This window comes from Ictidomys tridecemlineatus, chromosome 8 (genome assembly GCF_052094955.1).
Source record: "Ictidomys tridecemlineatus isolate mIctTri1 chromosome 8, mIctTri1.hap1, whole genome shotgun sequence".
NCBI lineage: Eukaryota > Metazoa > Chordata > Mammalia > Rodentia > Sciuridae > Ictidomys > Ictidomys tridecemlineatus.
This window is the reverse complement of record NC_135484.1, coordinates 102,948,462-102,971,020: the sequence shown is the minus strand read 5'-3', so window position 1 is coordinate 102,971,020 and position 22,559 is coordinate 102,948,462. Positions and strand designations below refer to the sequence as shown.

General features: G+C 33.9%; 1 pseudogene; it reads left to right on the top strand.

The window, feature by feature from the left end:
- Positions 1-21,682, top strand: part of LOC101971084 (heat shock protein HSP 90-beta pseudogene) — a 32,708-nt pseudogene extending 11,026 nt beyond the window's left edge.
- The last annotated feature ends 877 nt before the right edge of the window (positions 21,683-22,559 follow it).

The window sequence follows — 22,559 nt, the reverse complement described above, 5'->3', positions numbered from 1 at the left end:
GTTGTTATTATTGTTCTCCCCTTTAAAGGCAAGGTACTAGAAAACTTTTGAGGCACTATGAGTCTAAGGGTAGAAACTCTGTGGCCTCAGATTTACATTGCTAGATGGGTAGACACACAAACAACATGAAAAAAACAAGGGAATAAGTCACCCCTAACAAACCAACAAGCATGAATAAAAGAATCCATTGACACTAAAGTGAAAGAAATGTAAGAGAAGGAGTTTATAATGTATATAGTTAAACCAGTCCGTGAGGTAAATCATAATGTAAGAAGTGAAATCAGAGAGAAAGTCTGGAGGTGAAAGATCAAAGCAATAAAGAGATGGAGATTCTGAAAAGAAATCAAGGAGAAATCCTCAAAATGAAGGAACCAATAACCAAATTAAAAATTTAATTGAAAGCATCAACAACAGACTGGATCACTTGGAAGACAGAATTTTAGACAATAAAAACAAAATATATAATATTGAAAATAAAGTTGACCATGAATGGAAGATGTTAAGAGACAGAAACAGAACTTCCAAAATATATGTGTAGCATGAAAATAAAATTTAAGATTTATCAGGATAGATGAAGGCACAGAGATACAAACCAAAGGAATGCATGATATTTTAAAAGAAATGATATCAGAAAATTTTCCAAACATAAAGAATAAAATGGAAAATCAAATAAGGAGGCTTAGAAGACCCCCTATGTATAAAATTATAAAAGACACACTCGAAATTATTATGAAAATGCCTACCAGGATTTTAGGATTTTAAAGCTTGACAGAGAAAAATGTCAGATTATGTTTAGGAGGAAACCAATTTGGATCTCTGCTGATTTCTTAAACCAGTCTTTCAAAGATAGGAAGTCCTGGAATAATATATTCCAAATTATGAGAGAAAATGGATGATAAACATGAGTTCTACACCCAGAAAAACTGAACTTCACATTTGGAGATGAATCAAAACCTTCCATGATAAACAAAAATTAAAAGCATTATCTAGAAGGCCTGCACAATAGAACATTCTCAGCAAAATATTCTATGAAGATGATAATGAAGAAAAAAAAGTTAAAACCAGAAAAAAAGAGGGAATTGTGCTAAAGTAATAGTCAAACAAAGGAGAAACTAATTCAAATTAAAAACCAGAAACGAATGAAATGATTGGAAATATAAATCATATCTCAATAATAACCTTGAACATAAGTGGTCTAAACTCACCAATCAAAATATATACACTGGCAAATTGGATTAAAAAACAAAGCCCAACAGGAGACTCATCTCATAGGCAAGACGTCCATAGACTGAAGGGGAAAAGATGGGAAGAAACATATCATTCACATGGTTCACATAAACAAGTAAGGGTTTCTATCCTCATATCAGATAAAGTGGACTTCCATCCAAAATTAATCAGGAGAAACAAGGAATACTATTTTATACTGCTTAAAGGAATTATACATCAATAAGACTTACCATTAATAAATATGCCCTAAACAATGGAGGATCTATGTACATCAAATAGAATCTTCTCAATTACAAGAAAATAGACCATAACACAAAAATACTGAGTGACATTAAACACATTCATCACTGGAGAGATCCTCCTAACAAAAACTAAACAAAGAAAATATAGAACTAAATAATAAAATCAATAATTTAGACTTATAGACATATATAGAATATTCATCCATCAGTGATTAAATACACTTTCTTCTCAGCAGCACATGGATCCTTCTCTAAAACAGACCATGTGTTATACCAGAAAATAATTCTTAGCAAAGACAAAAAAAATAGAGATAATACTTTGCATTTTATCAGATGATAATGGAATGAAATTAGAAATCAATGATAAAATAAAAAATAGAAGGTACTCTAACACATGGAGACTAAATAGCATGCTATGGAATGATCAATGGGCAGCAGAAAAAATCAGGGATGAAATTTAAAAATACTTAGAGGTAAATGAGAATAGCAACACAACATATCAAAATTTCTGGAACACTTAAAAGGCAGATCTAAGAGGAAAATTCATTGCATCAAGCTCATTTATTAAAAGAATAGAAAATAGCCAAAGAAATAACCTAACATTATGGTTTAAAGTTCTTGAAAAAGAAGAACATAACAACACCAAAAGCACTACAAGACAGGAAATAATTAAAATCAGGTTGAAGTCAATGAATTGAAACAAAAGGAACAATTCAAATAACTGACAACACAAAAAGTTGTTTCTTTCAAAAAATTAAAAAAAATTGATAAACACTTTGCCATGCTAATGAAGAGAAAAGAGAGAAAACTCAAATTACTAAAATTTATGATGAAAAAGGAAATATCACAACAGACAGTATTGAATACAGAAGATAATCAGAAACTATTTTGAAAACTTATACTCCAGTAAAATAGAAAATGCTGAAGACATTATCAAATTTCTAGAGACATATGACTTATTCAAACTGAATCAGGAGGATATACAAATTTAAACAGGTAAATATCAAGTTATGAAATAGAAGACACCATTAAAAGCCTACCAACTAAGAAAAGCCCAGAATCAGATGGATTCTCAGCCAAGTTCTATAAGACCTTCAATGAAGAATTAACACCAATACTCCTCAAATTATTTCATGAAATAGACATGCAGGAACCTAACCAAACTCATTTAATGAAGCTAGTATCACCCCAATAACAAAATGAGACAAAGACATATAAAGGAAAGAAAACTTCAGATAAATGTCCCTCATGAACATTGGAGCAAAAATTCTCAATAAAATGCTAGCAAATCACATACAAAAACATATTTAAAAAATAGTGCAGTAGGATTAAGTGGGGTTAATCTGAAGGATGCAAGGTTGATTCAACATGCAAAATTTTTAAAAAATCCATCATATCAATAGACTTAGAGACAAGAATCATATGATTATCTCAATAGATGCATACAAGGGATTTGACAAAATACATATCCCTTCATGTTTAAAACACTAGAAAAACAAGGGATGGTATATACCTTAACATTTCTAAACCCAATGCTAACATCATCCTAAATGGAGAAAAATTGAAAGCATTCCCTCTAAAACCTGGAACAAGACAAGTATGCCCTCTTTAACCACTTCTATACAACATAGTTCTGGAAACTCTAGCCAGAGCAATTAGAAGAAAGAAATTAAAGGGATATAAATAGGAAAACTCAAACTATCCCTATTTACCAACAACGCGATTCTATATTTAGAACCCCTCCACAAAAAAATACTCCAGGAAATGTCTAGAACTCACAAATGAATTCAGCAAAGTAGTAGGATACAAAAATATCACTCATAAATTCAATAGATTCTTATACATCAGTGATGAATCCACTGAAAGAGAAATTAGGAAAACTATTCCATTCACAATAGCCTAAAAAAAAAACTTGGTAATAAATCTAAAGAGGTGAAATACCTCTATAATGAAAACTGCAGAGTCCTAGAGAAGAAAATTGAAGAAGACCTTAGAAAATAGAGCAATTTCCCATGCTTTTGTATAGGCAGAATTAACATGGTCAAAATGGCCAGACTGTCCAAAGCACTACACAAATTTAGTGTAATTCCAATTAAAATACCAATGACATTTTTCATAGAAAAAAGTCATGAAATTCATTTAGAAAAATACTCTTAAAAATATCCAGAACAGCCAAAGCAATCCTTAGCAAAAAAAAAAAAAAAAAAAAAAAGTGAAGCAGGCGGCATCACATTATCTGACCTTAAATAATACTACAGAGCTATGGAAACAAAAATGGCATAGTACTGGCATCGAATATAACACATACACCAATGCTACAAATAGAAGACACAGAGCCAAATCCACATAAATACGGTTATCTCATACTAGACAAAGGAGAAATGGAGAAAATATAGCCTCTTCAACAAATTGTGCTGGGAAAACTAGAAATCCATATGTAGCAAAATGAAATTAAACCCCTTTCCCTGATATTCAAAGTGGATCAAATACTTAGGCACTAGAACAGAGACCTGTACCTAATAGGACAAAATGTAGGCCCCCATGGACTTCATGTCAGCTTCGGAACTGAATTCCTTAACAAGATTCCTAAAGCACAAGAAACAAAATCAAGAGTCAATTAATGGGATGGAATCAAACTAGAAAGCCTCTTCACAGAAAAGGAAACAAAAATGTAAACAGAATGGGAAAAAAATACTTTACTACATGCACCTCAGATAGAGCATTAATCTCCAAGATATGTAAAGAACTCAAAATGTTAACTGTGGGAGGCCACCTGCCCATGAGCAAAGCATCCCCTCTCAGTCTTGAGTAAAGGATGTGTCCATCTGGCTTGGCAGAGCACCTGCTGTGGGAAGCAGGCGGCCTTCATCTTCACTAGGCAAAAATATTTGCTTCAGCTCTAGACTTGAGCATTACCGGGTGGGATTGGGCAACCACCCTTGAAACCTTATTCCTTGCCTTATTTTGGTGAAGAATATTCTATCAAAAATCCTTTGTCTTATTTTCCCTATAAATAAAGGGATTCTGGGTGCACTCACTCTCTTGCTTTCCAGCGTGGAAGAGGACCCTGAGGTCACAGAGCAGTCCCACCCTGGATCTGAAAAACTCATTTCCATGTGTTGTGTGATTTCTTCACGGTTTTCTTAGCTTAATGTTGAAGCCAGCTCTTTTGAACCCAGATCATCTTGTCAGCATGGGTTGCTGGAGAGACTCAACACTAAAAAAAACCAAATAACCCAACCAATAAATGGAACTGAACAGACACTTCAGAGAAGAAGAGATACAACTGATCAACAAATATATGAAAAAAATGTTCAACATCTCTGGCAATTAGAGAAATGCAAATCAAAACTACACTTCATTTCACTATAGTCAGAATGGCAATCATCAAGAATACAGGCAACAATAAATGTTGGCGAGGAGGTGGGGGAAAAGGTACACTCATACATTACTTGTGAGACTGCAAATTGGTGCAACTATTATGAAAGCAGTATAGAGACTCCTGAGAAAACTTGGAATGGAACCACAATTTGACTCAGACTTCCCACTCCTAGGTTTATACCCAAAGGATTTAAAATCAGCATACTATAGTGACACATCCAGATGAATGTTTGTAGCAGCTCAATTCATATAGCTAAAGTATGGAACCAATCTAGATGACCTTCAACAGATGAATGGATAAAGAAAATGTGGCATATATACACAATGGAATACTACTCAGACTTAAAGAAGAATGAAATTATGGCATTTGCCATAAATGGATGAAATCGGAGAATATTATGCTAAGCAAAATAGGCCAATCCCAAAGAACAATAGGCCAAAAGTTTTCTCTGATATGCAGATGCTAATTCACAATGTGTGTGGGGGGGGCGACGGGCAGAACTATTTTGGAGTAGACAGAAGAGAGTAAAGGGAGGGGAGGGGAAAAAGGGGTAGGAATGATAGTAGAATGAACCAGACATTATTAGCCTATGTGCATATATAAGGGGTGGGAATGATAGTAGAATGAATCAAACATTATTGCCCTATGTGCATATATGAGTACATGACCAGTGTGATCCTATATCATCTACAACCATAAGAATGAGAAATTATACTCCATTTACATGTTATGTGTCAAAATGCATTCTACTGTCATGTATAATTAATTAGAACAAATGAAAATACATTTAAAATAAATAAATAAGAGCAATAATGCATTTGGGTATACAATCCCTGCTAATAAACTTCTGGCTAAGGAGTGTATATGAGAAAAGTAAATAGGAAGCATTTTTCAACAGTCAATGTCAGTTAATACGTGTTCTCATTCCCATACTTGAATATTGCTGAGAAGACACCAGACACCATTTTATGAATCTCTTGTCACAGAAGTACTTTAGCAACCTTTTAACCATCATTGGAAACACCAGAAGGTAGAATGCCACCAGCCTCGATGCTATGTGGACTTCAGAAACAGCAATAGTGGAAACAATTTGAAGACTGCCTATCTGCTAGAAGACAGCAAGCAAGCATTCTCTAAATGACTTGTTTCAGTAGAAGCACATGGGAGGCAAGTCTGGAATTGTTTATTTATTTGAAAATAAAATGTATGTATTGAGTCATAGGATGTGCCTATGATTTTTACATTGTTTAAATCTCTAGTTTGACTAATGAGGAGCCCTAGAGAGCATTTCCACATTCCCTGACTCAGTGCATGTTTATTACACATCTTAAGTGAATCCAAGCAAACCCATGAACCACTATCCTCTTAACCATTGGAAGCCAGATTCCTGGAAGCTCTCAGACTTCATTGTAAAATGCAGAGCAAGAGCTATTCCAGTCTAAATCTGGCAAACTCCCCATTTCAGACAGAATTGTGTCCATGGTGACCATGTGATGTGTTCCATGGAGGCTAAGTAGTCATTGCTATTTTTATCAAGGACATTTCCTTTGCTCCATATCTACATCATATCCTTACCCTGGTAAATATCTCAACTCATACAGAAGGATTGCTGGCCAATAGCCAATTCATCTCCAAGGATAGGGAGAAGAGGCATTCATTAGAATCATGCATATTACTTAGGAGGACACATGAACCAAGGGATCCCAAGTGCTAAACAAAGAGAACGCAAGCTGGAAGAGTTACTGCAGTTTCTCTAAACTGCCCTCAGGTCTGGAACACACCTAAACTTCAATATCTCTCTATCTTCTTACTGTTTTTGGAATCATGTTCTGCACCAAAAGGAGCCTAATCTTTACCCACATATTTTTCAAGCCCCAATGTTAATTTTGCAGTGTTCAGAAAATACAGACTCAATTACCCTGTGGGCTTTGTTAAACCTAATTTAGAGCCCTAAAATTACATCTTATTCAGAACTTGCACCTTCAGGCCCTTTAGATATTCTTAATACCCTGTCCAATTGAATCCTCTTATGGAAGAGTTAATAGGCTTATAAGTTTTGAAAGAAATTTTGCCACAGGGAGTCCACTACTGGGACTTAATTTTTCCCCAGAATGGTGCCTTACTCATTTCACTATTCTTAAAATAATGTTCTTATAAATCACACTGGTCATCTCTGCCTTTTATTAGGAAACTGAAATGTGCTGGTAATCCCTAGTCATGAGAGAGTAGAAAATAACCATGTTTTCCACCTAAATTCCTTCAGCGAATCCATGCAAAAAGTTAAAATCTGGAAGCTATTTCTTTTGTATTATGCCACAGTCACAAGCTGATTTTTAGAGTGAATTTTCTCTTGAAGTTTAATTATCATAGATTTAAAACTAGAAGGAACACATCATTCCTATGATTTTTATTTTAATGTTTTGTAAGAGAAGAGAGAATTTTCTGGAAATGAATAAGGAGAGTTATGTGAAGACAAAGGGTACAGAATAAAGAAGCTATTCATATCGAAATTTTTACTTTTAAATTTATTTTGAGAAGGGCTTTAAATATGAAAGGAGGGGCTGGGGTGTAGCTCAACTGTAGAATACTTGCCTAGCATGCACGGGACTCTGAGTTTATCTGTGTATCAGATGGATACCTGAAATGATGTCTGTTTGATTTTTCTTTTTCTTAAATATTTAGAAATATCTAAAAATATATTTCAGAGGGATAAAAATAAAAGGAGAAATATTAGAGATAGAGTAGCTGAGTCATTAACTCATTAAAATAACATGAATAGATATTAAAATTCTACAGTAGTTCATTCAAGCAGCATCTACATCACTTTAAAACAATGGCAAAGTTTATTTTTAAAAGTTTGATCAAAACTTCTCAGCAAGCTTCCAGTCATTGTGGCCAGGAGCCAAGTCTGCTTGTAGTAGCTCTGTTTCCCATCCAGGGAAGGTATAAGGTGGATAGGTTGGGGAGTGTTGAAATGTTATAGATGTTAAAAGTATTGACACCAGACATTTATTTTCTGGTGCTACATCAGTTGCTTACATTGTTGTTATTCCTGTCTCCCCGCCTTCTTTCTCTAAGAGGCTGGAAAGTGACTGGGACCCTTTGAGTTTATAGAGAAGAGATCCTGCTGCCGAGCAATACTCACAACTCAGTCAAGTAACAACAAACCTCACTCCACACATGAACTAGTCCAACTTAAACCATGACAATACTTCAAAATACAGCATAAGGAAGACAAAAATCACAAAACCAACAACAAAACTGGGTGTGGAAGTGCATGACTATAATCCCAGCAGTTTGGGAAGCTGAGGCAGGAAGAGCACAAGTTCAAAGCTAGCCTCAGAAACTTAGTGAGGCTTTGAGCAACTTAGCAAAACCCTGTCTGAAATAAAAAATAAATAAAAAAGGCTGTGGATGTATCTCAGTGGTTAAGTACTGCTGGTTGACTCCCCAGTTTAAAAAAAAATACAAAAATGAGAAAAAAACAAACAAACAAACAAATTTTAAAAACCCTGAAAAAACAGACCACAAGTAGGAACAACAAGAATGGCACCTCAGGTCCTCCTCCTAGACATTTGCTTATCCAATAAAAAGAGAGAAGTACATAAAGCAAAAACTATAACTGCATATACCAGGATACACATGCAAATAAGGAAGAAAAATCCATCTCAACTGATGTGCAAGTCAAAGGCCTCTGAAAATATGAAGAAATGTGCAAAAAAAAAAAAAAAAAAACTCCCCCTAAAATTCAAAATACCCCACCAAAGGAACACAGGAACACACAAATGTGGAATAGGATAAAATTTTAGAGAAGGACGATAAAACTTCATTATTAAAATGTTCTATGAACTGAAAGAAGATCTAAGGAACGGGTTAAGGAGCAAATACAGGATATGGAAGACTATTTCAATAAAGAAATAGAGACATTGAAAAGAAACCATATACCATAGTGAACCTCACCATTGTGTACCTCCACAAGAAATTAATTTAAAAAAAAAAACCTATGGGTAAATGACAGAAAGATAATAGAGGGAAAGGAGCAGAAGTGGGGAAAGGAAAAGGGAATGAGCAACACTGGCATCTAAATTAGAACAAGATATATTTCATGCTTGTATAATTATGTTATTCTATTGTCATGTCAATAAAAAATAAGAAACAAATCAAAACACCTGTTAATAAAAGACAAAATAATGATATTAAAAATTTACCTGAAAGCATCACCAAGGAGCTTAGTTTAAGTAGAAAGTAGAACTTCAGGTCTTGAAGACAGGGTATAGCAACTTGAATATTCAGTGTGCAATAAAAGAAAAATAATTTTAAAATTATCAGAATATACAAGAACTCTGGGAGAGAAAGATAGATCAAATCTGAGAATCATTCAGATAGAGAAGAACATGGTGATATAGGCATTAAACACCTCTACATTGAGATAATAGTAAAGTTTTCCATACCTTAGGGAAGAGATAGACACCCACATACAAGATGCATATAGAACTCCAAAGAGACAAAATTCAAAAAAGAACATAAGACATATTATAATCAAAATGCCTAACATAGGAAATAAGGACAAAATGCTGCAAGAGAGAAATGTCAAGTTACATTTAGAGGCAAAACCATAGGCTCACTCTGAATTCTTGACTCAGGCACTAACATCAAGGAAGGCCTCGAAAGGAATATTCCAAGCTCTAAAAGAAAAAAAAAAATTCCAGACAATATTGCTGTTATCTAGAAAAATGTATTTCAGAATAAATAAGGAAATAAAAATGTTCCATTATAAGATAAACTAAAATAATTCATGACCATTAAGCTAGTGATTAAAAAAAATACTTAAAATGTACCATGCACAGCACAGTACTATGGTACTTGTATGTAATCCAGCAGCTCTAGAGGCTGAGGAAGGAGGATTACAAGTCTAGGCCAGCCTCAGCAATTTTGTAACACCTTAAGCAACTTAGTAAGACCATCTCAAAATTTTTAAAAATATATATTTTTTAAAAGGGCTAGGGGTATGATTCAGTAGTTAAGTACCCCTAGGTTCAATCTCTGGTACCATTTTTTTTTTTTTAAAAAAAATATTGCATACAGGAAAACTCAAAAACAAACCCCAAAACTTTCAAATAGACGAAGTCTAGTAGAAAAGCAACTAACTAAATGAAAATCAAAACAGAATTGAATATTCAGCAAACAAAACAAAATAGCAGGGGCTGGGGTTGTAGCTCTGTGGTGAACACTTGCTTAGCATGTATGAGGCACTAGGTTCGATTCTCAGTACCACGTAAAAATAAATAAATAAAATAAAGTTATTAGGAAAAAAAGTTGATTCTATTTTTAATATGGGAGGAAATAACAATGATATGTACATAATAATGCTGAATGTAAATGATCTCAATACCCCATTTAAAAGACATAAATTAGAAAAATTGATCAAAAAACAATATCCAGCTACATACTGTTTGCACAAGACTCATATCAGTGGTGAAGACACTCACAGGCTTTAGATAAATGATAAAAAAAATCCCTTGCAAAAGGAGTCTGAAAACAAGCAAGAGTAACTATTCACATAGTTGACAAAATGTATCTCAAGAAAAAATAGACCAAAATAATAATAATAATAAAAACTATATCCTGGGGAAAAAAGAACAATCCAACAAGAAGATATAAAAAAGATATAATGATAGTAGATATGTATGTTCCAAATGTCAGTGTGCCTAATTACACACATACACACACACACACACACACACACACACACACACACACATACACACACAAAAAAAATACTTCATGAAAGGTAGAACCCAATGCAATAAAACTGATTGATTTCAACATACGTCCATGACCAATATATGGGACATTCAAACATAAAATTAATAGATATATACATCTTAAAAATACTATAAATTAATATATAATAGACATCTACAGAATATTTCACACACACATCCCAAACAACTGAATTTACTTACTTCTCAAGAGCTCATAAAAACCCTTTTCTAAAATATACCACAATGTAAGTCTTAGTAAATACAAAAATAATGATATAATCACATGCATCCTATTAGATAATAATATAATAAAACTAGAAATCAGCAGCAAGAAAAATAGTAGAAATCACTTAAAAATAGAGATTGAGCAATAGTCTTTTAAATAAAGAATGGATCATGAAAGAAATGATAAAAAGAAATCAATAAATTATTAGAAAAAATGAAAACAGAAATATAATATTCCAAAATCTCAGGTACAGTCTGAAGCTTAAAGTTTAAAGCATGGAGTGCCACATTTTTTTTTTAAAAAAAAAAAGAAAGTTTCAAAGTAAATAATCTAGTGATCCACTATTAAGCCTTAGAAAAGAAAGAACAAACTAATGTCAAAATCAGTAGAAGACAGTAAATAATATCACAGCCAAAATTAATAAAATTCAGATTTAAAAAATAGAAGGAGTAAATAGCACAAATTGTTGGTTCTTTGTAAAGATAAATAATATTAAGAAACATTTAGTCAAACTAACTAAAAGAAAGAGAAGATTCAAATAAACAAAATTAGAGATGAAAAAGGAGATATCATCACAGGCATTTCTAAAATCCAGAGGATCATTAGTAATCATTTTGAAACTTTATACTTCAGTAAACTGGAAAATATAAAGACACTGGCATATTTTTAGACATATATGTCCTCCCCAGATTAAATCTGGAAGGTATAGAAATCTAAATAGACCAAGTAATACAATTGAAACAGCAGTTAAAAGTGTTTCAACAAAGAAAAACACAGGACAAGATGGAGTTTCAGTTGAGTTCTACCAGACCTCCAAAGAAGAGCTAACAACAGTATTTCTCAAATTATTATATGAAACTGAAAGGGAGGGAATACTCCCAAATATATTTTATGAGGTCAGTCTAATTCTGATTTCAAAACCAGACACAATCAGGAATGAAATCTACAGACCAATATCACTGATGAACATAGATGCAAATATCCTTAATAAAATATTAGCAAACCACATCCAAAAAATACATCTGAAAGATAGTATATCACAATCAAGCAGATTTCATTCCAGGGATGCAAGGTTTATTCAACATGTGTAAATCAATAAATGTAATTCAGAACATAAAGAGAATTAATGACAAGAATCATATGATGCAAAAAAAAGCCTCTGATAACATTCATATTAAAAAATCTGGAGAAATTAGAGACAGAAGGAATTTATCTCAATATCAGAAAACCCATATATGACAAACACAAAGCAAATATCATTGAACAACTAAAAACTGAAAGAACTTTCTACAAAATCAGGAACAAGACAAAGACATCTTCTCTCACCATTTTTATTCAGTATAGTTATTTGAACTCTATCCAGAGCAATAATGCAAGAGAAGAAAATTAAAAAGATATAAATGGAAAAGAAGAAGTAAAATTGTCTCCATTTGCTAATGACATAATCCTATATCTAGAAGACCTAGAACTCCACCAGAATCCTTGTAGGGCTGATAAACAAATTCAGCAAAGTAGCAGAATACATGATCGACATACAAAAATCAATAGTTTCTCTATGACTATAATGAATCTGCTGAAAAGGAAAAGAAAACAATTTATTCACAATTGCCAAGGTCTCGGCTTGGCACCAGAATCACGAGCCACCACACACCTTTGTAGGTTCAAACAGCAATTCTTTATTCCCGCTCTCACACCGCCTCCACACAGGTCCAGGGGCAAACGTGTTCTGCCGTCTCCCGCACAATTCACCTACTCCACGAGGCTATCTCCAAAATCCATTTTAATCTCATGAGAACTCAATGGGAACAAGCAGCAGGAACACCCTAATCCCAGCAATAATCTTCAACTTCCAACTTCCCTAAAACCCATCATCTTAAACTGGCAACGCCTTAAACTCAAGGAGCCGGTTACTTCCTCAAACCTGATCAGCTCTAAACCCGGATCTGCCTTGGTCCTTGAGCAAGGTCACCTTATTAAAGCATGCATGCAATGTCCCATCGAATGTCCTCTAAGCAGCATGGGGTACGCTTGGCAAGGAAATTTCGATGCGTCAATCCTACTTGGTAATGGCCCTCAGCACACAATAACCTCAGAAAATAATAAATACTTGGAATACATCTAACTAAGGAGGCCTCTACAATGAAAATTATAGAATACTAAAGAGAGAAAATGAAAATCTTAAAAGATAGAGAAACTTCTCATATTCTTGGATAAGCAGAATTAATATTGCCTAAATGATAATATCAACACAAGTGATCCACAGATTAATGCAATTCTCATTAAAATAAAAAAACACTAGAAAAAAAACTGTCATAAAATTCATTTAAAAGAATGAAAGATGCAAAATAGCTAAAGCAACCCTGATCAAGAGTGATGCTGGAAGCAATCCAATACCTGATCCTAAATTATACAACAGAGTTTTGGTAACAAAAACAGCATTGATGTAGACATGATTAATGGAATAGAATACAAAGGGACAAGGCCACATAGACATAGTCATCTGATACTTGACAAAGATGCTAAAAATATGTGTTGGAGAAAAGATAGCCTTTTAAAACAAATGGTGTTGGGCCGTAGTTAAATCAAAATGTATCAAAGACTAGACTATGAAATTAGAATAGAAAACTTTACAACTTCTAGAAGAAAATATAGAATCAAAACTCCAATATATTGGTGCAGGCACTGATTTCCTTAGCAAGACTCCTAAAGCTCAAGAAATAAAATCAATAATCAGTAAATGAAATTATATCAAACTAAAAAAGAAAAAGATTAAGATCTTAAAGAGAGAACATACAGGGCTGCGATTGTGGCTGAAGGTAGAGCGCTCGCCTAGCATGGGCAGGACCCGGATTCAATCCTCAGCACTACATAAAAATAAAGGCATTGTGTTGTGTCCATCTACACCTAAAAATAATTTTAAAAGAAACCTTTTAAAAAAGAGAGAGAGAGAACCTACAGCATGGGAGAAAATCTTCACCAACTACTCCTCTGACAGGTATTAATATTCAGAAAATAAAAAAGAACTAAAAAAACTTAACTCCAAAAAATAAAAATTAAAAAGCAAATAACCCACTCAATAAATGGGCAAAAGAACTAACCAAACTTTTCTCAAGAGAAGTACAAAAGGCCAACAAACATATGGAAAGATGCTCAACATCTCTAGTAACCAGGGAAATGCAAATCAAGACTACACTAAGATATCATTTCACTTTAGTCAAAAAGGCAATTATCAAGAATACAAATAATAATAAATGCTGGTGTGGATGTGGGGAAGAGGTGCACTCACACATTGTTGATGTGAATGCAGATTAGTACAACCACTCAGGAAAGCAGTATAGGGATTCCTCAAAAAACTAGGAATTTAACTACAATATGATACAGTTATTTCTCTCCTCAGTATTTACTTTAAAATACACACAAAAATCAGCATGCTATAATGATATAGCCACATCAATATTTATAGCAGCATAATTCACAGTAGTCAAGTTATGAAACTAGACTAGGAGCCTGTCAATAGATGAATGAATTAAGAAAATGCAGTATATATATATATATATATATATATATATATATATATATATATATATATATGCAATTTGATTGTACTCTGTCATAAAGAAGAAGGAAATTATGGCATTTTCTCATAAATAGAGGGAAATGGAGAGCATCATGCTAAGTGAAATAAGCCAGAGTCAGAAAGACAAAGATCCAATGTTTTCTCTCATATGTGGATGTTAGAGCAGTGTAAGAGAAAAAAAAAAAAGAAGAAGAAGAAGAAGAGGGGTTTGAATATCATAAAGACAAAGGGAAGACAAGTCAGGTGGAATAGAAGACAAGATTTAGAGAGAAAGAAGGACAGGAAAGGGGAAGTAATGCATAGTGAATTTGACAAAATCATGCTATGTTCATGTATGTGTATATGCAAAACAATGTACGTATAAAATAAATAAATGAGTGAAAGAAAAAGCATAAGTAGAGGAAGTGGAATAGGGTGAGGGAGGAGAGGAGACCTACCGGGTGGCATTGGTAATTGAAGTGAAGTAAATTAAATTTCATGCATATGTAATCTCAAAATGAACCCAACTATTATTCGTAACTATAAATCACTAATTAAAAAATAATAGTGAAAGCAGTGTATTGGAAAAGACAGCCAGTATTAAATATATCACCAAACTAAGGGAGAGTTTCTCCATTTTGTCCCCAAATAGCATCCATCTTCACCCAAGCTAGCCCAAACGTGGAAGTAGGGCACCAAGAACCAACAGAGGTTTCCAGGAACCCTCAAATTCTACCTTGAGAAATGAGATAGGAGTTTCCCAATGCTAATAGAAAGTAGAAGGAAGTTCCCCCAAGAGTGTTTTTTTTTTTCTGTTCTCTTGGGCCCTGAGCCCCATGAAATCTCACAGCACTGTTGTAGACAAGAGCAACATTGGCAACACCACTCCCTCACCAAGATGGGAGGAAGAGGAGTCTTTCCAAGGATAAGAGTGTAAGCCCAAGAGGATGGGGATGGGAGAAGTCAAAAACCTCCATGCTGTTTTCCTTTTTATCTGTGCTCCTGTAGGTTGACCCAATCACAGGCACAGGCACAGGCACAGGCATAGGAAGTGGCAGAGTAGAATTACTAAAGCCTCAGCTGTAGACTAGGAGACTGAAAAGTGCAGTAACAGAGAATCCAGAGAATCGTTTAGAAAACTAAGAAACTAATGGCAAATTTTTAACCTAAGAAAGGTAATGTATTTTTTAAAGAAAAGGTAATTATAGTGAACATACCACCCCCCAAAAATGTGAAATATCAAAAGCATTACACATGGGGTTAAAAAAATCAGGTAAATAATAAGGCAATGTAATACTTCAAATACTGTTTAATCTATCCATTATATTTGTATTGTTTATGATATATTTTACCAAAAATTAAAAATATTATAAAATAAGAAAATAAAACTATATGCTTATATATATGTATGTATATATATATGTATATAGATATAGATTACATATAGATATATATACTTGCTATGGAAAGGGAAATGTATTACATTGGGAATTTAAATTCAAAGTTTCTAGCTCTGCTGTCTAGCACTGTCTAGTGATTTGTATGAGTCATGTAACACTTTATAACCTCAATTTATTTTTTAAAAAAATAACTCAATTGTCTCCAATATACTTTAAGATGTGGTCAGATATTCTAGGATTCTTTTAAACTAACTAGTGACCAGGCTGTGGGTTTCCAATGTAACTTGAATACTGGATGTATTTAGGGTACAACTTTGCATTCTTATTAAAGAATAAAAATGAAATTATATACTATTCAAATTTCAATGTCCATAAACAAAGTTTATTGAGACACAGCAATGCTTGTTAATTTATATATTGACAAGAGATTCCTTTGAACGATAAAGGCCAGTTGACTGCATGCAACAAGAGGCCGTGTGTGGTACTCTCATTACTGTTTACTGCTCAGTTCAATGCATAAATCCAATAACCTAGGTATAACTTTAAATAACATATTTCCATTTTAAAATTTTATTTTTTATTACTGATGCATATCCATCAAGGGAAAAATGGACATTGTAGTATTAAGAAAAGGTCAATTGTATATATTGTTGTTAAATTAAATCACAAAGAATTTTGTTCCTTATTCAATGATGCAATATCTATGCTTATATGTTGATATTGCCAGTTTATACATTTGTTGAAAGATTGATTGCTATAGAAGAAATAGGTCATGAGAAAACAAATTTCTTTAGCCTTTCTACAAAACCAATTGTTCAAATACTTGAGGATATGAGGAGAAAAATCAAATATTCTATTTTTAAAAAGAAAAATGTTTTAGAATATTTTCCCCTGACTCTTGTTAAACTGAGAGGTGGACTATTAGTTATTTAATGTGTAAATGTTGATTTTTGGGTGACTTAAAAATTAGCCTCAGTGAATAAACTGAATAGGATAATGAGTAAGAATATTTTTAAAATATAACATAGAGTGAAATCTTCAAAGATAAACTTTATGAGGGTAAAAACATGTTTGGAATAAAAAAGGGTTTTGTGGGACAGACCTTAAAAGTTTGTAGAAATTCATGTTGTTTAAAGTTCTTAGTTATCAAGCAAGTAATTTTCAGAAACCATTTAAATTAGTCCTGTGTTACTGAACCAGTAGTGTTACCAGTGAACTTCATCACCTTAGTAAACTGAGCCATTATCAAGCCCATGAACTTTTGTTAGAAATAGAAGCTGAATTTCCTAACATGCTTGTTATGCAGCAACTTTATGGCTTTTTTTTTTTTTTTAGTTCGGTACAAGAGTGAAATTTTTCAAGGTAAAACAAGACATGTAAAAAAATATTATTACAAAGTGTTTTCAATGATAATAAAATGTGGTGAAATCACATATAATGTTGACTACTTTTTGCACTTTCAAATTTTTAGCTTCCAAATTTTAAAGCAAAACATGATATCTTAATTCCGTACAAAGTTGTAGTGAGTATGATTCATGAGATTAAACTTAGTCTCAGCAACATTTTGAGAACCTCAATGCAGTTGGAAAGAAAGTATGTGGATTTAAAAATTCACTTTACCCTGCAAATTCGGATCTTCCACCTAAACTTCATTTACAAATGATGAAACTGCAACAAAATTCTTGTCCAGATGTCAAAAGAATAAATTTTAAAAATATATAAATGCCATCCAAGCATTGAGTATGCATAATTAAAATTATATGCTTGTGGATTCATATAATGATTTGGCAGTAAATATTCATGTGAAAGACATTTTTAAAGATGAAATACATTAAAATCTTAGTACACTACAGCATAAACAGATAGTTTGCAATCAATTTTTACCATGGGCACCACTATGACTGAACATGGAATACACAAAATATCCCCCCAAAATTAAATAGAATAAAATAATACTCTTCATTTTTATATCTGTATTACAATACAAATTTATTTAATCATATTATTATTACTTAATTTTTTCAATAAAATATATTATTCTTATTATATACATTATCTTATATCCTTGGATTATATAATATCTTTGATTTTGGCTTTTGGTCTACAACAGCTAATTTATTTTTACCATCTGATTTTATAGAGGAAGATTTTCAACTCTTAAACCTAATCAAAAAGTGGCCATACCCAGCACACCTAAATATATGCATGGAGTTTATTCAGTTTACTATATGTGTTTTCATCTGTGCATTTTGCTATGTTCTTCTCACCAGGGAACTATTAACATGATGTCATTAATCTAATTGGTGAACATGATTCTCAATGCAATTATGAAATAATTACATTCCTCCACTGTACAGTTTTCAGGGTTGGATAGTTGCTATAACCTTGAAGTGTGGAGAAGAAAGCAAACTGCAATAACAAAAGGAGAAAAAAAATAACCCTGCTTATTAACTCAGAGAAAAAAATCACCACATAAAAGCACATAGACACCATTAGCTATATTCACTTACCTCATTAAATATGTCACATTTGGAATAGCAGCTGCAATTAGAGTTATTCTCTCTTAAGACTTATTATATTCTATTGTCCTATAACATCAATCTATCTTTCCTACAGACTAAATTGTCAATTTAAATGAGTGAATAAAAGCCTCTTGCATGCATGCAATTTGCATGCCTCTTTTGAGATTTTGAGAGTGTCACTAATCTCTCTGACTCCCTCAGGGATCAGCAATGGACTTTGAGTTATTTTGGGAGTACTAATGGAAAATTCTAGAAGCTCTCAAGGGATCTTTCTTACCACAAGAATCTTTACTAATTAGAGAGTCAGTCTGGTGATTGCCAGTCGCTGCATATATTTATTTCTATTGTCATTTCAAAAACTGAAAAAGTAACCACAGAAAAATTTCCCAGGTCTACTGGCCAAGTGAGATATGACTTTTAGTAAAAACTCCATTTGCCAGATGCCAACCAAGAATACTATACCCAGCAAAATTAATCTTCAGATTTTAAGATGAAATAAAAACCCTCCATGATAAACAAAAGTTAAAAGAATTCACAACTACAAAGCTTGCACTACAGAGCATTCTTAGCAAATATTTCATGAAGAACAAATGAAAAATGAAAGTGAAAACCCACAAAGGGAAGCACTACACTAAATGTAATTAAACAAAGGAGAAACTAATTCAAATTAAAAAATAGAAATAAACCAAAATAACTGGGAATAAAAATCATATCTCAATATAACTTTGAATGTAAATGGCCTAAACTCATCAATCAAAAGACTCAGGCTGGCAGATTGAATTAGACATAACAACATAATGTCTCCAAGAGACTCACCTCATTAGGCAAAGACATCCACAGACTGAAGGTAAATGGATGGGGGAAAAAAAGCATATTACTCACATGGATTTTGTAAACAAACAGGGTTTCTACCCTCATATCAGATAAAGTGAACTTCAAGTCAAAGTTAATCAGAAGGGACAAAGAAAGACATTTCAACTGCATAAAGGAATTATACATCAACAAAATATGTATGCCCCAAACAATTGGAGCATCTTTGTACATCAAACAAACCCTTCTCAATTTCAAGAATCAAATAGTCTATAATACAATAGTTCTGAGTGACTTTAACACATCTTTCTCACCAAACAAAAATTAAACAAAGTCTCTTGAGTCACCACCTGCACAGCTTAGGTGTGGCAAGCAAGGTACACACTATTCAGGCTCACCCTATTCTGTAATACAGTCTTTTTTTCTATAAGACGCTTGAAGAAGTGCATCATAGAGAAGAGAGGTGGAGACCTTTGCCTTTCAGGCAGAAATTGCCCAACTCATGTCTCTTATCATCAATGCCTTCTATTCTGTCAAGAAAATTTTCCTTCAGGAATTGATCTCTAATGCTTCAGATGCCTTGGACAAGATTCACTGTAAGAGCCTGACAGACCCTTTCAAGTTGAACCATGGCGAAGAGCTAAAATTTGACATCACCGCCAACCCTTAGGAAAGAACCCTGACTTTGGTGGACACAGGCATTGGCATGACCAAAGCTGATCTCATAAACAATTTGGGAACAATTGCCAAGCCTGGTACTAGAGCATTTATGGAAGCAATTTGGTGTTGGATTTTATTCTGCCCATTTGGTGGCAGAAAAAAAGTAGTTATGATCACAAACAATGTGCCTGGGAGTCTTCTGCTGGGGGATCCTTCACTGTAAGGGCTGATCGTGGTGAGACCTTTGTACAGGGTGCTAAAGTCATTCTCCACCTCAAAAAAGACCAGCCAGAGTATTCAGAGGAGAGGTGGGTCAAAGAAGTGGTGAACAAGCCCTTGTACTTCATAGGCTCTCCAATCACCCTTTATTTGGAGAAGGAGCAAGAGAAGGAAATCAGTGATGATGAGGAAGAGGAAGAAAAAGGTGAGAATAAAGAGAAAGATGAGGATGGTGAGAAGAAACTGGAGATTGAAGATGTAGGCTCAGATGAAGAGGATGACACTGGTAAGGATAAGAAAAAGAAAACAAAGAAGATTAAGGAGAAATATATTGATCGTGAAGACTTGCACAAGACCAAGCCTGTTTTGCCCAGAAACCATGATGACATCACTCAAGAAGAATAAGGAAAATTCTATGAGAGCCTCACAAATGACTGGGAAGACCACCTAGCCATTAAGTACTTCTCTGTAGAAGGTCAGTTAGAATTCACGACATTGCTATTCATTCCACTGTGGTCTCCCTTTGTCCTCTTTGAGAATAACAAGAAGAACAATATTAAGCTCTATGTCCATCATGTGTTCATCATGGAGAGCTACAATGAGCTGATACCAGAGTATCTCACCTTTATTTGTGTTTGTTGACTCTGAGGATCTGTCCCTGAATATCTCCTGAGAAATGCTCCAACAGAGCAAAATTTTGAAAGTCATCCACAAAAAAAATCATTGTGAAGAAGTGCCTTTTGCTGTTCTCTGAGTGGGCAGAAGATGAGAAGAACTACAAAAAATTCTATGAGGCATTCTCTAAAAATCTTAAGCTTGTAATCCACAAAGATTCTGCTAATCAGTGACACCTTTCGAGTTGCTGCACTGTCACACCTCTCAGTCTGGAGATGAGATGACTTCTCTGTCAGAGTATGTCTCTCACATGAAAGAGACACAGAAGTCCATCTATTACATTACTAATGAAAACAAAGAACAGGTGGCCAACTCTGCTTTTGTGGAGTGTGTTCAGAAGAGGGGCTTTGAGGTAGTATATATGACTAAGCCTATTGATGAGTACTGTGTACAGCAATTCAAGGAGTTTAATGGGAAGAGCCTGGTTTCTGTGACCAAGGAAGGCCTGGAGCTACCTGAGGAAGGGGAGGAAAAAAAGAAAATGTAGGAGAGCAAGGTAAAATTTGAGAATATTTTCAAGCTTATGAAAGAAATCTTGGATAAAAAGCCAATAGGTTTTTATCTTCACCCTACTGCATTTTTACCAGCAACTATGGCTGGACAGCCAACATGGAGCAGATCATGAAGGCTCAGGCACTTCAAGACAACTCCACAGTGGGCTATATAATGGCCAAAAAGCACCTGGAGGTCAACCCTGATCACCCCATAGTGGAGACACTGAGGCAAAAGGCAGAGGCAGACAAAAATGACAAGGCTATAAAGGACCTGGTGGTGCTGCTATTTGAAACTGTGCTGCTCTCTTCTGGCTTCTCCCTGGAGAATTCCCAGACCCTCTTCAATTGAATTTACTACACTATAAAGCTAGGTCTAAGCATTGATGAAGACAGTGGAGGAATCCAGTGATGCTATTCCTGTTCCCTTTTGAGAGTGATGAGGATGAATCTCACATAAAAGAAGGAGATTGGGAGTCGCCACTGAGAAATCTGCCCTCTGTATAGTGTCCCCATGGCTCCTACAGTGGCCTTGAATGGCCCTTTCCCAACTGGCTCCTCTGCTGACTGATGTTCTAGTGGTTTTTTTCTGTCCTTGGCATCTTAAGGCAGGAATCATGGGCCTCAAGCCCCCAGCCTCTTCCTAGTTTGGCAGCAGGGTTGGATAATGTATTGTCTTTTTGTTTTATTTTACTCCAAAATTAAAGTATGCCCAGTAAAGAAGATGCAGTTTTATACAAAAATATTAAACAACACCCCTATTGAAATAAATAATAAAATCAATAATTTAGATTTAACAAATATATAGTATTTAATTAATTAATGATTAAATACATTTTCTTAGCAGCCCACGGATTCTTCTCTAAAACAGACTATATCTCAGACCACAAAGCACCTGTCAGCAATATAAAAAAAAAATAGAGATAATACCTTGCATTCTATTAGATCAAGAATAGAATGAATTTAGAAGTCAACAATAAAAAATATAGAAGCTACTCTAACATGAGAGACTAACATGCTATTGGTTGACAAATGGATAGCAGAAGAAATCAGGAATAAAATTAAAAATATTTGGAGGTAAATAAGAATAGTGACACAACATATCAAAATCTCTGGGACACTATGAAGGCAGTTCTAAGAGTAAAGTTTGTTGTACTAAGCTCATTAATTAAAAGAATAGAAAATTGCTGAATAACCTAATATTACATCTCAAAGCCCTATAGAAAGAAGATCAGTCAATACCAACAGCAGTAGAAAATAGGAAATAACTAAAATCAGAGCTGAAATCAATTAAATTGAAACAAAAGGAACAATTCAAAATATCAGGAAAACAAAAAGTTGATTCTTTCAAAATAAATAAGATTGATAAACACTTAGCCATGCT